The sequence below is a fragment of the Talpa occidentalis genome, unplaced genomic scaffold (assembly GCF_014898055.3).
Source record: "Talpa occidentalis isolate TD23 unplaced genomic scaffold, MPIMG_talOcc4v2.1 talOcc4.14, whole genome shotgun sequence".
Lineage (NCBI taxonomy): Eukaryota > Metazoa > Chordata > Mammalia > Eulipotyphla > Talpidae > Talpa > Talpa occidentalis.
In genome coordinates, this window is record NW_023601433.1 from 75,779,185 (window position 1) to 75,789,160 (window position 9,976).

A 9,976-nucleotide genomic window follows, 5' to 3' on the forward strand; every position below is an offset into this window, starting at 1 on the left:
GCTTTGGAGGGGTCCCCCATTTTGGCTCCCCGCCAGCTCGCAGGGTCCGGCCAGCTGTGAGAGTGCTTTTTGGGTTTCCAGGCCAGTGGATCGGGTAGGACGCATTAAGGACTTTATTTCCCTATTTTCTCTCTGAGTTGTACATTTTCCTTATTTCCTTTTCCCTTGTAAATAAACCTTTTATTAACCTTTCGTGTGTGCCTGTAGTGGAGTATTAATAAGTCCCTTTTAAGCGCACGGGTGAGGACCCACAGCCAGGCAACCCGTTCAATATCGGGGCTGCCCTATAACAGAGGCACTATGACACTTTTCCCCCAATATTATGAAAAATTTCAAACACATAGAAAAATGGGCAGAATTTTACACTGAACACCCTTATAACCACCTGTGATGAATCTACACTATCCTGAAGAAGATAGACTTAAGACAGCCTGATATCAGCCTAAAGACTGATAAATGGGGCATCAGACAGATCCAGAACCCACCCACACACATAAACTGTGGCTATGTGAGGAAACCTTGCAGATGGGGGAAGGGGAAGAGGCAGTAAGATGGACTATGTGATAAATCTTGCTAAGAAAATAGGTTAACCAAAAGGATAAGAAATGATATTCTACCCCCACATCAAAAAACATGTAAGTCCTAGATGTAAATATGCAGAGTAATACCTCAGACATTTTAAGAATGAAACAGAACATCTTGATTGATTCAAGGTCAGGAGAATTTCTTTGATATGTACTTAAAAGCAGACTGTAAAGAAACAAGCTGAAAAATTTCATCTACAGTAAAATGAAAAACTCCTGTTATTTCAAAACATTTTAATAAAGTGGCAGGAAAAGATGCAAACTAGGAGAAGCTATCTACAACCGAATGATGCCTCTGCAGAACATACAAATACAGCCATGTTGGGACCAGACACAATTAGACTCTTGACAAAAGAAATAACAAGAAGCATCAATAAATATGAAAAGATACTTAACCTGATCATTAGTCAGTCAAATCATTATTAGAAATAAAAATTAAAATCATATGAGAAATGAACTGGCAATGCCAAGCACTGGGAAGGATGTGGAGCCATGGGATCTACATACTGCTATGGGCCTGTTGTACTGGCATAATTACAGGCACATCCAAAAGGATTTTACATCAAATAAAACCAAAGATGCACATCCTTGGGAAGTCCACTCCTGGCTATAGACCCTAGAAAAGTGGTTCTCAACACAGACAACATTAGACTCATCTAGGGATCTTCTTTAAAAGTACTAATGGGCCTCCCTCGTAGCACAAGGGTTAAAGTCTCAGTGCTATCAAGCTATCCAGACACTACAGCACGAGTTCGATCCAGGCCAGGGAGCTGACGCACATGGTGCAGCAGACCTCTCCTTTCTCACCTGCTGCTCCCCTCAGCAGTGTATTTCAGTAGATCTGCCTTTTCCGCTCCCCACTCTGTCTCTGGTGAATCCTCTCACCGCCCCCCCACCCCACACCTCTGAACTATACCTCCGTTCTTGTATGCATAAATAAATAAAAAATAAATCTTTAAAAAAATAAAAGTACTGATGTACAACCACTAATCCAAATCAACTGAATTGTTACCTCTGGAAACGGGGCCTTTCTGCCAGCCCCGTATAGTGATGTTCTGAAATTAGAATTTTCATACGTGGCAAAATGTACCATGAAGTTCTTTTTGTGTCCACAGAGAGTCATACTTCTATTCTGTGAGTGTCCCAGTCCATCTGTTAGCCCCAGTGACAAGGCCGCAAGGATACACCTTGTAACCAGGCAGCCATTGGCTCCACTGTCTGCCTCTCCCCATTCCCACTATTTTCTCTCTCCCAGGCAGAGCTTCCCTACTGCCCTCCTTCCCCCGACACACACTCCAACTAGACACAGATCCTTGGGCACTTCTGCCCCCATCTAGAAATTTCTGCTTCCCCACAAATCTCACTAGCCTTTCATCAGTGAGTGCCAGAGAGCCTCTGGTAACCTCTGTGAATAACCAGTTACTTTGTGGTCTGTCCTCCCACACGGTAATCCTTGTTTATCCTGGAAAAGACAAATGCTTGGGATGTAGTCTCAGTGTGGAGGATGTAACCCAGCCTAGGCCAGCTGGGCCCTTCTGCTGTTGTTTGTGGTGGGGTGGAGGCAGGGGAGCCATGCTGGGCTGCACCAGGGCCAGAGCAGCAAAGGGCAGAGACTGACTGCAGAGAGGTGGGTGTCTGGGGAGGCCCTGATTGAGGACAGAGCATCTGAGGGGACTGGAGGCCCCCACAGGCAGGGAAGGGACTCCAGCTGGGAGAGGAGACTGGCCACTCGGCCTAGTGCCTGCCATCAGGCCACCCTGCTCCCAGGGATGGTTGAACAGGACACTCAGCCCTGAGGAACCAAGTCCTCAGAGCCAGGCTTACTTCTGGGGCAGAGTGGGCAGCTGGCAGGGACAGAGCTGTTGCTCTTTTGCCATGTACCACTAAGCAAGTCACTCCCTTTTCTTGGCATACGTCCCCAAATATAAGACGGGAGTTAGACTAAAAGGTTTTTTTCGGGGGGAGGAGGGCTTCTGATTCCAAGTGACTTGTTTCTTGGAATACAAGGTTTCCTGGGCTGGGCATGAACTGTGGGGAGGAGTCCCCAGAAACACCTACCCGCACCCCACTCACCATCTTTCCTCGCCTCCTGAAGCTCTGAATGTGCAGAGGAGCCTAGGGTAAGAGGAAGCTGCCATGGCCAGGCTGGAACAGGGTGGGGGCAGTGAAATGTTTTAGAAAGGGTACCAGGAATAGGTATGGTACCCTAATATGGTAAGGTGGGTGAATTCCACGGGCATGAGCCCATTGCTTGAAATGAGCGCTTTGATCTGATGCCAGATTGTGCATAAAAATGGACCAGGCATTCTGTGAGAGAGCTCGTGGTGGTGCTGGCAGAAGGATGAAGAGCAGGGAAAGCAGATCCATATTCAGGAGTTGGCACTGTGATAGACTCAAGCTGCCACAGGGTGGCAGGCTAGTCCCTGGGAAATGGAGTCACATTGGGGCCCAGTGAGGGTCTCCCTGTTTTTATGCAAGGGTCGGAGGCAGGCAATGGTTAGTTCATAGGGACCTACTCCCCTCTTCTCTGTGGGGGTTTGAGACCCAGTGGCAACAAGGGAGGATGGGCTGCTTGGGACTTGCAGGGAGGAAGGTGCTATATTTGAAAAACCCAGATGGCCCTGGGATTCCTTACATTATAGGCATGGGGCCCGGGACATATAACAAACAGTGTTAAAAAAATCTTAGACTGTTCCTTGGTGCCTAAGTCTATCACCACTTCTCTCCACTCACCCGGATGTCCAGAGAAGAGGATGTTTCACCCAAGACCACACAGAGCAAGTGCAGAGGAGCAGAAGTAGTAAATGTGCTATGTTGGGGAGGAGGGACTGAACAGCGGAGGGATAGTCAGGGGCCTGTTCTTTCCCAGGGCCCAGCCCTCTCGTGGCGGGGGAGAGGGGGGCAGGTAAGGCCTGCATCAAGCCCCCAAATGGATGTCGAGTACTTGCTAGATTCCAGGTACTGGGCATGGAGCACTGACCGTGACCAACAATGGCCCCTGCCTTTGAGAACAGTCCACCATCACTGAACACATGAACAAGAGCAGTTTAGACCACAGTAAGAGCCTTAGAAGGAGATAAAATAGCATGAGAGTGACCAAAGCCTGAGGTCTGCTTGAGATTCAGTGCCAGGGGATGGGAGCCTCTGGGAGAGGTGATGTGTGTGGCTTGAGACTTGAATGACAAGGATATCTGAAGGAAGATCAAGAAGTCAGATAAAAGCAACTGGTACATTTACTAAGTTCCAGGCACTGTCCAAGTTTCTTTGCTTGAATTAGTTCATTTAATCTCATCACAGCCTTACCAAGCAGTAAGATTAGCATTGCCAGGGAAAGTGAGGCACAGAGGTTGAGTAGCCTTGGTAGGTGGTAGAATCAGGACCTGAACCCAGGCAGCCTGCCGCGGAGTCTGTGGGCTCACCCACACACTCCTTCTCAGAGGCGCTGGCGCTGAACAAGCGAGTCTGATTATAGGATCTGGACTCTGCCTTAGATCCAGAGAATGGAGCTAGAATGACAACCCAACCTTCCCAAGGGTGTCTCTGGATCCTGGTCAGCTAGGATCCAGAGCTGGGACATGGTCTCCAGCACCCCTTCTCCCTTCTTCTCTCCGCCAGGGGAATCCTGAAGTGCCTGTTCCCTGCCCCCAGCCTCTCAGTTCACAGCTAACTGGGCCACATCATTCTAAAGGGATTTGACTCCAGGAGACAATTGGAGACCGGTGAGAAAGGGCTTAGGGATTAGACAATGATACCCAGAAAGGTAAGGGACTTAATTAGGGGGGTTTGGGTGTGGGAAGTGGGGCGGAGAGAGGATTTGTGTCTTCACAAAGCCAAGGTGGACTGTGGAAGTGAGGAGAAAGTTGGGCACCTGGGGAGGAACCAGATGTGCTGGGTTTCTCACGTTTTGTTGTGCCTCCAGAAATAATCCCTCCCCTTTGTGTACCCATCATTTTTTCCAGGCATTATTTCACTTGAATTCTCAAGTGGCCGTGGAGAAAGGCAGGGATTATTTTCCTCCCCAGGTTCTAGGCACTCAGGGAGGCAGGTGACTTTGCCACCAAAGGAGCTGGGGTTTGGCTCCAAGTTTTCTGGCTCCTGGCCCAAGATGGCCTCCTCTGCTCCTACCACTTTGGGGGACAAAGTGAGAGTAGCAGCCAGAAGCTGCAGCAGAAGTCAGTTGCCAGCAACTCCCTGAAGACCCCTGGCCTCCTCATGGGGACCTGGGGGCTGAGGGCTGCAAGGGGAGGAAGGGAAAGGAAGAGAGGGAACAGAGAACCAGAGTGCAGAGGTTGCCCTCTTGTATTCTGGGCAGCTGGGCAGGGTTGTAAAAAAGGCTCATTATCTGCCTCCTCCCTGTAATACACCCCCCCCAGGGGAGATCCATTTGTGACCTTCAACCTTCAAAGTTACTCTCTGTCCACAGTCTGAATTGATCTTGGCAGACGTTCTAGACTTGTTCTGTAATGAAGATTCCCGGTCCCCAAAGGAGAAAGATGCCCCTCAGGCCCACAGAGCATCCCCAGCTCAAGGATCTCAGATAAGCCCCTCCCCACTGCTCAATTGCCCTTCCTGACATGCACCCCTCCTGCATCCAGGTGCCTCCAAGTCTTGTAGCTGCCTGCAGTCGCCCCCTCACCTCTTCACAGCCTGATATCGGTCTGGGCACCCCGTCGTCCCCAGTACTGTGAGGTCCTTGAGGCAAACTTTTTGCTCCATAATAAGCACAGTACTCCATTAAGGCTGTGTTGAAGGAAAAGATGTAGGAATCAATGAATGTATGGTCTCCAGGCTTCCCACCTGCCGGACTCCTCCAGTCTCTAGAGAAACTGGGAGCACCCCCACCCCGACACACATACACTGAGGGGAGACTCCCTTTTCTGGTCCTCTCCGCGGTGGCACTGGCCACCTGAACTGGAGTGACCTGCTGCTTTGGCTGTCCCTCTGTGGGCTGGGACAGGTCCTAGAGGGTGGGACCTGGTCGGCCTGGTCCTCTGAGGCATCCCCATGCCTGGCACCATGCCCACTGCACAAACATTTGTTGAGAGTCAGGCCTGGAACCCTGGCCACCCCGAGGGCAGAAACTGTCACTCTTGCTTCCTCATCTGTTGCGGGCACCTCCCTCCAGGCAGTTCCAGGGAGTGTGGGTGCCTTCATTCCTTTCCCATCTTGTCAGAAAAGGACTCCAGCCCAATATGGCAGGGCTGGGAGGACAGAAGGAGGCTCGAGACAAGGCCTTTCTGCTCTGCCGCCTGCAAGCATAAGGGCTGTCCAGAGAGTTCCTGCTGCCCTGGTCCCGTGGAAGTAGAGTGTTTCACAAATATTTGTTGAAGGGTTTAAAAAATTGTTTTCTCTGACTCTCAAATCACTATGCCAATCGCTGTACCACCCCTTTCCCGGTGGCACCACTGAATTGGAGGACAGGGCCCCTCGGGGCCTTTGATCTTGAGGTCAGTGGCCTTAAAAAACAGGAGGCATCCAGGCCCAAAGGCCAAGCCCAGAGGAGGCCCCCACTGTGCACCTTGCTGCAGCCAGTGCAATACATTCACTCAAGAATAGAGTCCAGAATCTGGATTCCCAGCCCAGTGCTCCTGCCTGGCACTGGAGCCACTGCTGAGAAGAATCTAAACCCTAGCCAATTCCCCAGACCATTGCATTGCTGCTTCCTTCTCCACAGAGCCAGCAAGAGGCCAGGTCTACCTGCCCCCAGGGGAGGGTGCTGGGCCCTTCTGGTTGTGCCAGGCTGGTCCCTGACAGCCACCACTACAATACAAAGTAGTCAGTGTCAAAGTCAGGAGAGAGAGGCACTGTGTGGTGGAGAGATTCCTGGAAACAGCTTTTGATCAGCACATTGAATCCTGGGGCAGGTCTGGTAGGAGGAGGCAGGAGAGAATGACAGGCGGGAGAGCAGAGGAGTCTGCAGGACAGCAGGGAACTCTCTGACTGAAGTGGAAGTGTGTGGAGGGGAGGGGTGGCTGTGTGGGGGAGGGGGAAGGGATGCTGGGCTGAGATGGGTTTGACTTTGACGGCAAGTCAGCGAAATTGGGCTGGTTCCTAAAGGGACGAGGGAGCCAGTGCAGATTCTTTTTTTTTTTTTTTTTTCTTCAACATGAGTTATTTATCAAACAGTTTACAATTTAAAAAATGTAAGCTTACATTTTTACAATGAAAGTACATTATTTACAATTTGAGAAATTATGTCAGTTCTTTTTTCTCATTTAAATGCTTCTTTATTTTTTGAGCATTTTTATTTTATTTTATATATTTTTAAAATCATTTTTCATTTTTGCACAATGCATGCATTTTCATCGTGGTTATAGTCCCCATACAATCCACCCACCTTGTTTTGATGCTACTTCCTCCTCCCCTCCCTGCCCCCTGCAGTGTGTCTCTGGTTTATAGTTGCTTGTTGATTTTGATTTTTACTTTATTATAATTAGTCTTTTTCCTGGTCCCTTTTTTAGGTTTTCTAAATTCCTGCTTTGAGTGAGACCACAAATTAAAGAGCTTCTGCACAGCAAAAGAGACAGTAACCAAAACAAAGAGACACCCCACCGACTGGGAGAACATTTTTGCACACAACACTCATGATAAAGGACTGATCACAAAAATCTGCAAAGAGCTGATGAGACTCAACAACAACAAAGAAAATAATCCAGTCAAAAAATGGGCAGAAGAGCTAAAAAGAAACTTCTCTGAAGAGGAAACGCAAATGGCCAACAGGCATATGAAAAAATGTTCAACATCATTTGTCATCAGGGAAATGCAAATCAAAACTGCAGATTCCTGAAGGAGGAAGCAACACACCTATCAGGGAGGGAGAACCAAGAGATTGGCCTTGGAGGAGAGAGAAAAGGTGAGGATGAGAAGGAGGACTTGCTTCTGGTAATCGCTGGACAGGAGTTTACCAGATTATTTGTCTAGCATTTATATTATCAGATTAACTTGTTGCTCCACAGTGGGCCAGCGGTGGTTAACTTTCGGTGAAGGAAGGAGAAGCTGCCAGCCACAGGGCCTGGGAGGAACCAACTGGAGGAAGGGCACTCTACTTAGGCAACGCCAGTTTCCTGGGGACTTGGGGGTGCAGAGGTTGCTTGGGTCTGGGGGCTGTTTCCTGCTGGGTAAATGTTTTTCTTGTGCTTTTCTGGGCAGCCTGTGTAGGTAGCTCCCAGGCTAATCCACACCCCAACTCCCCGGCACCTGGGAGTAGCGGAAAGCCGGAGACTTGGGTCCAAGTCCCAACTCTGCACACGCTCTCACTCAACCATCTCTCTCCCTCAGGTTCCTCAGTAAATCACCTGACCTGCCCACCTTAGAGGCTTACCAGCTTAGATGAAAAATCTAGATCTGAAAGTGCTTATAAACTGTAATGTGCTGAACCAACATAAAGCGCTGTTCTATTTTTCTTTGAGTAAGCTCTATACTGTCAAGAACAACCTGCTTCTGGAAGGGTCTTAAATAAAGCCATGCATCCAGCAAGGGAGGCAGCCAGGCCCTGCCCTGAGCCAGAAGCCAGTAATTCTTTAATTAGGGCAACGCTGTTGGGACTTCCTGAAAACTCTTCACAGAGGTGGTGGTTGGAGGTTTCCTCAGCCACAGAGCTGCACTGAAACCCTCACTCTGTGCTGTGTAGCTGACTTTGTGGTGGGGGCCATGGCAGGGGCAGAACCAAGGCTTTCTAAGCATTGTTAATGGGTCTGCTGCAGCCTGCTCCTGCCTTCTGCCCCAGAAATGCTGAGGTGTTCTGCTTTCTACTCCCCTGAAGACCTGAGTGTGGAGGTGGGCCCAGAGTTGTTCAGAGAGGTCCGATGCCCACAGCTTCCTGGGCCTGGCTCTGCGTGCATTCCAGAGTGTGACTGAGCACCTTCCATGTGCCAGACCAGGCTCTTTTCCACACCTGTCACACCTTTGGGCAAGTCATGCCTTTTTTTTTTTTGGGGGGGGGGCTCAGTTTCCAAAGCTGTCTGATTTCTGAACCATTTATGTTTCTGTCTCTTTCCAGGGCTCCCCTGGCTCTGTGCTTACACATTGGAGCAATGTTTTCATGCACGCATGCATTCATTTGTGCATTCATTCATTCATCCAGCATATATTTTTTGAACAGCCCCTGTGTGCAGAATGCTGCACACAGGAAGTTTGTAGGGATTCACATGGCCCCATACCCATGGACCTCATAGTCTAGCAAGGTAGACGCTACTAAGCAGGGACACGTCGAAGTTCTGCCAGTACTCCCCGCCTGCTCCTTCTCCCCCCTCCTCTCTGGTTGCAGTCACACTTCCCATCATCCACCAAAACCACTTGTGCAATTGTTCCAACGTGGAACAAGGAATCTCCTTTCCACCCCTACATTTTAAGGTCCAGTCCAAAATGCCACTCACTCCATGAAACGTTCTAGAATTCTTCCCACCCAAAACAAATGTTACCTCTGTTAATCTCCCAGGAAATTGCTGCCTCTCCCTGGGACATTATCTCTTGCTCATGTATTCTAGGTAGTGATGTCTGTCTCTTATCTTTGGGAGGGCAGGATGGTGTTTGTTTCATTTCAGGGTCCCCAGAGCAGAGCTTAGGGCCCTGTCATAGTGGCAGGCATGGGGCAGCTGCACCCACAGGGGTGTATTAGAGCTGGGGAGGTGCTGGGGTGTGGGAGAGGACTGCTAAGTTCTGAGAGGAGGAAAAGGCTTCATTGTGTGGGCAAGGGGCTGTGACTGGGGCATGCAGGACAATTAGATGGCCCAGGAGGCGGCTGGGCTGCAGTTGCTGGGCATCTATCTCCCAGGTCAGACTTGCTGTGAGGCTGGAATCCATAGTTCTGGCCTTGGGCTTGAGCAGGGGAAGTAGATAAGCTGATAGCAGACCTGTTTCCATTGGGCCACCACTTTCACTGTGGTTTCCTCCACGTCCACCCTGCATCTCCCGCACTAGAAAGCCTGGCCAGACAGGCAGCAAAGTGGGGGCTGTACAGCATGAAGTAGGGAGTTCAAACTCTGTTCAAAGCAAACCCTGTATGAGGCAAGGCACTGCACTGAGGGAATTATGAACATTAGCTTCTCTATTCTCTCAGTCCGTCTTAAAGTCCACATTCTTCACCTCCATTTAGTGAACAAAGAAGCTGCAACCCAGACAGGTGAAATTGCACAGAAAGAAGGAGGATTTAGGACTCAGCTGCAGAGAGGAAGCAGTCCTCCAGGCCAGCTCCACCATGAAGGTATCACACCTTAGAGGACACACAGAGACTGGTAAGGTTAGATGCAGGAGATGGGACCCTGGTTGGGGAGATGGGGGTCTGTGCTTCCTTGCCGCTCTGCCTGCCTGCCCGGGAAAGGCTGTCCACACTGAAAAGGGTCCACACTGGGCTTGGCAGCCATGATGGTTCAAAACTGATGGCAGAACAGGAG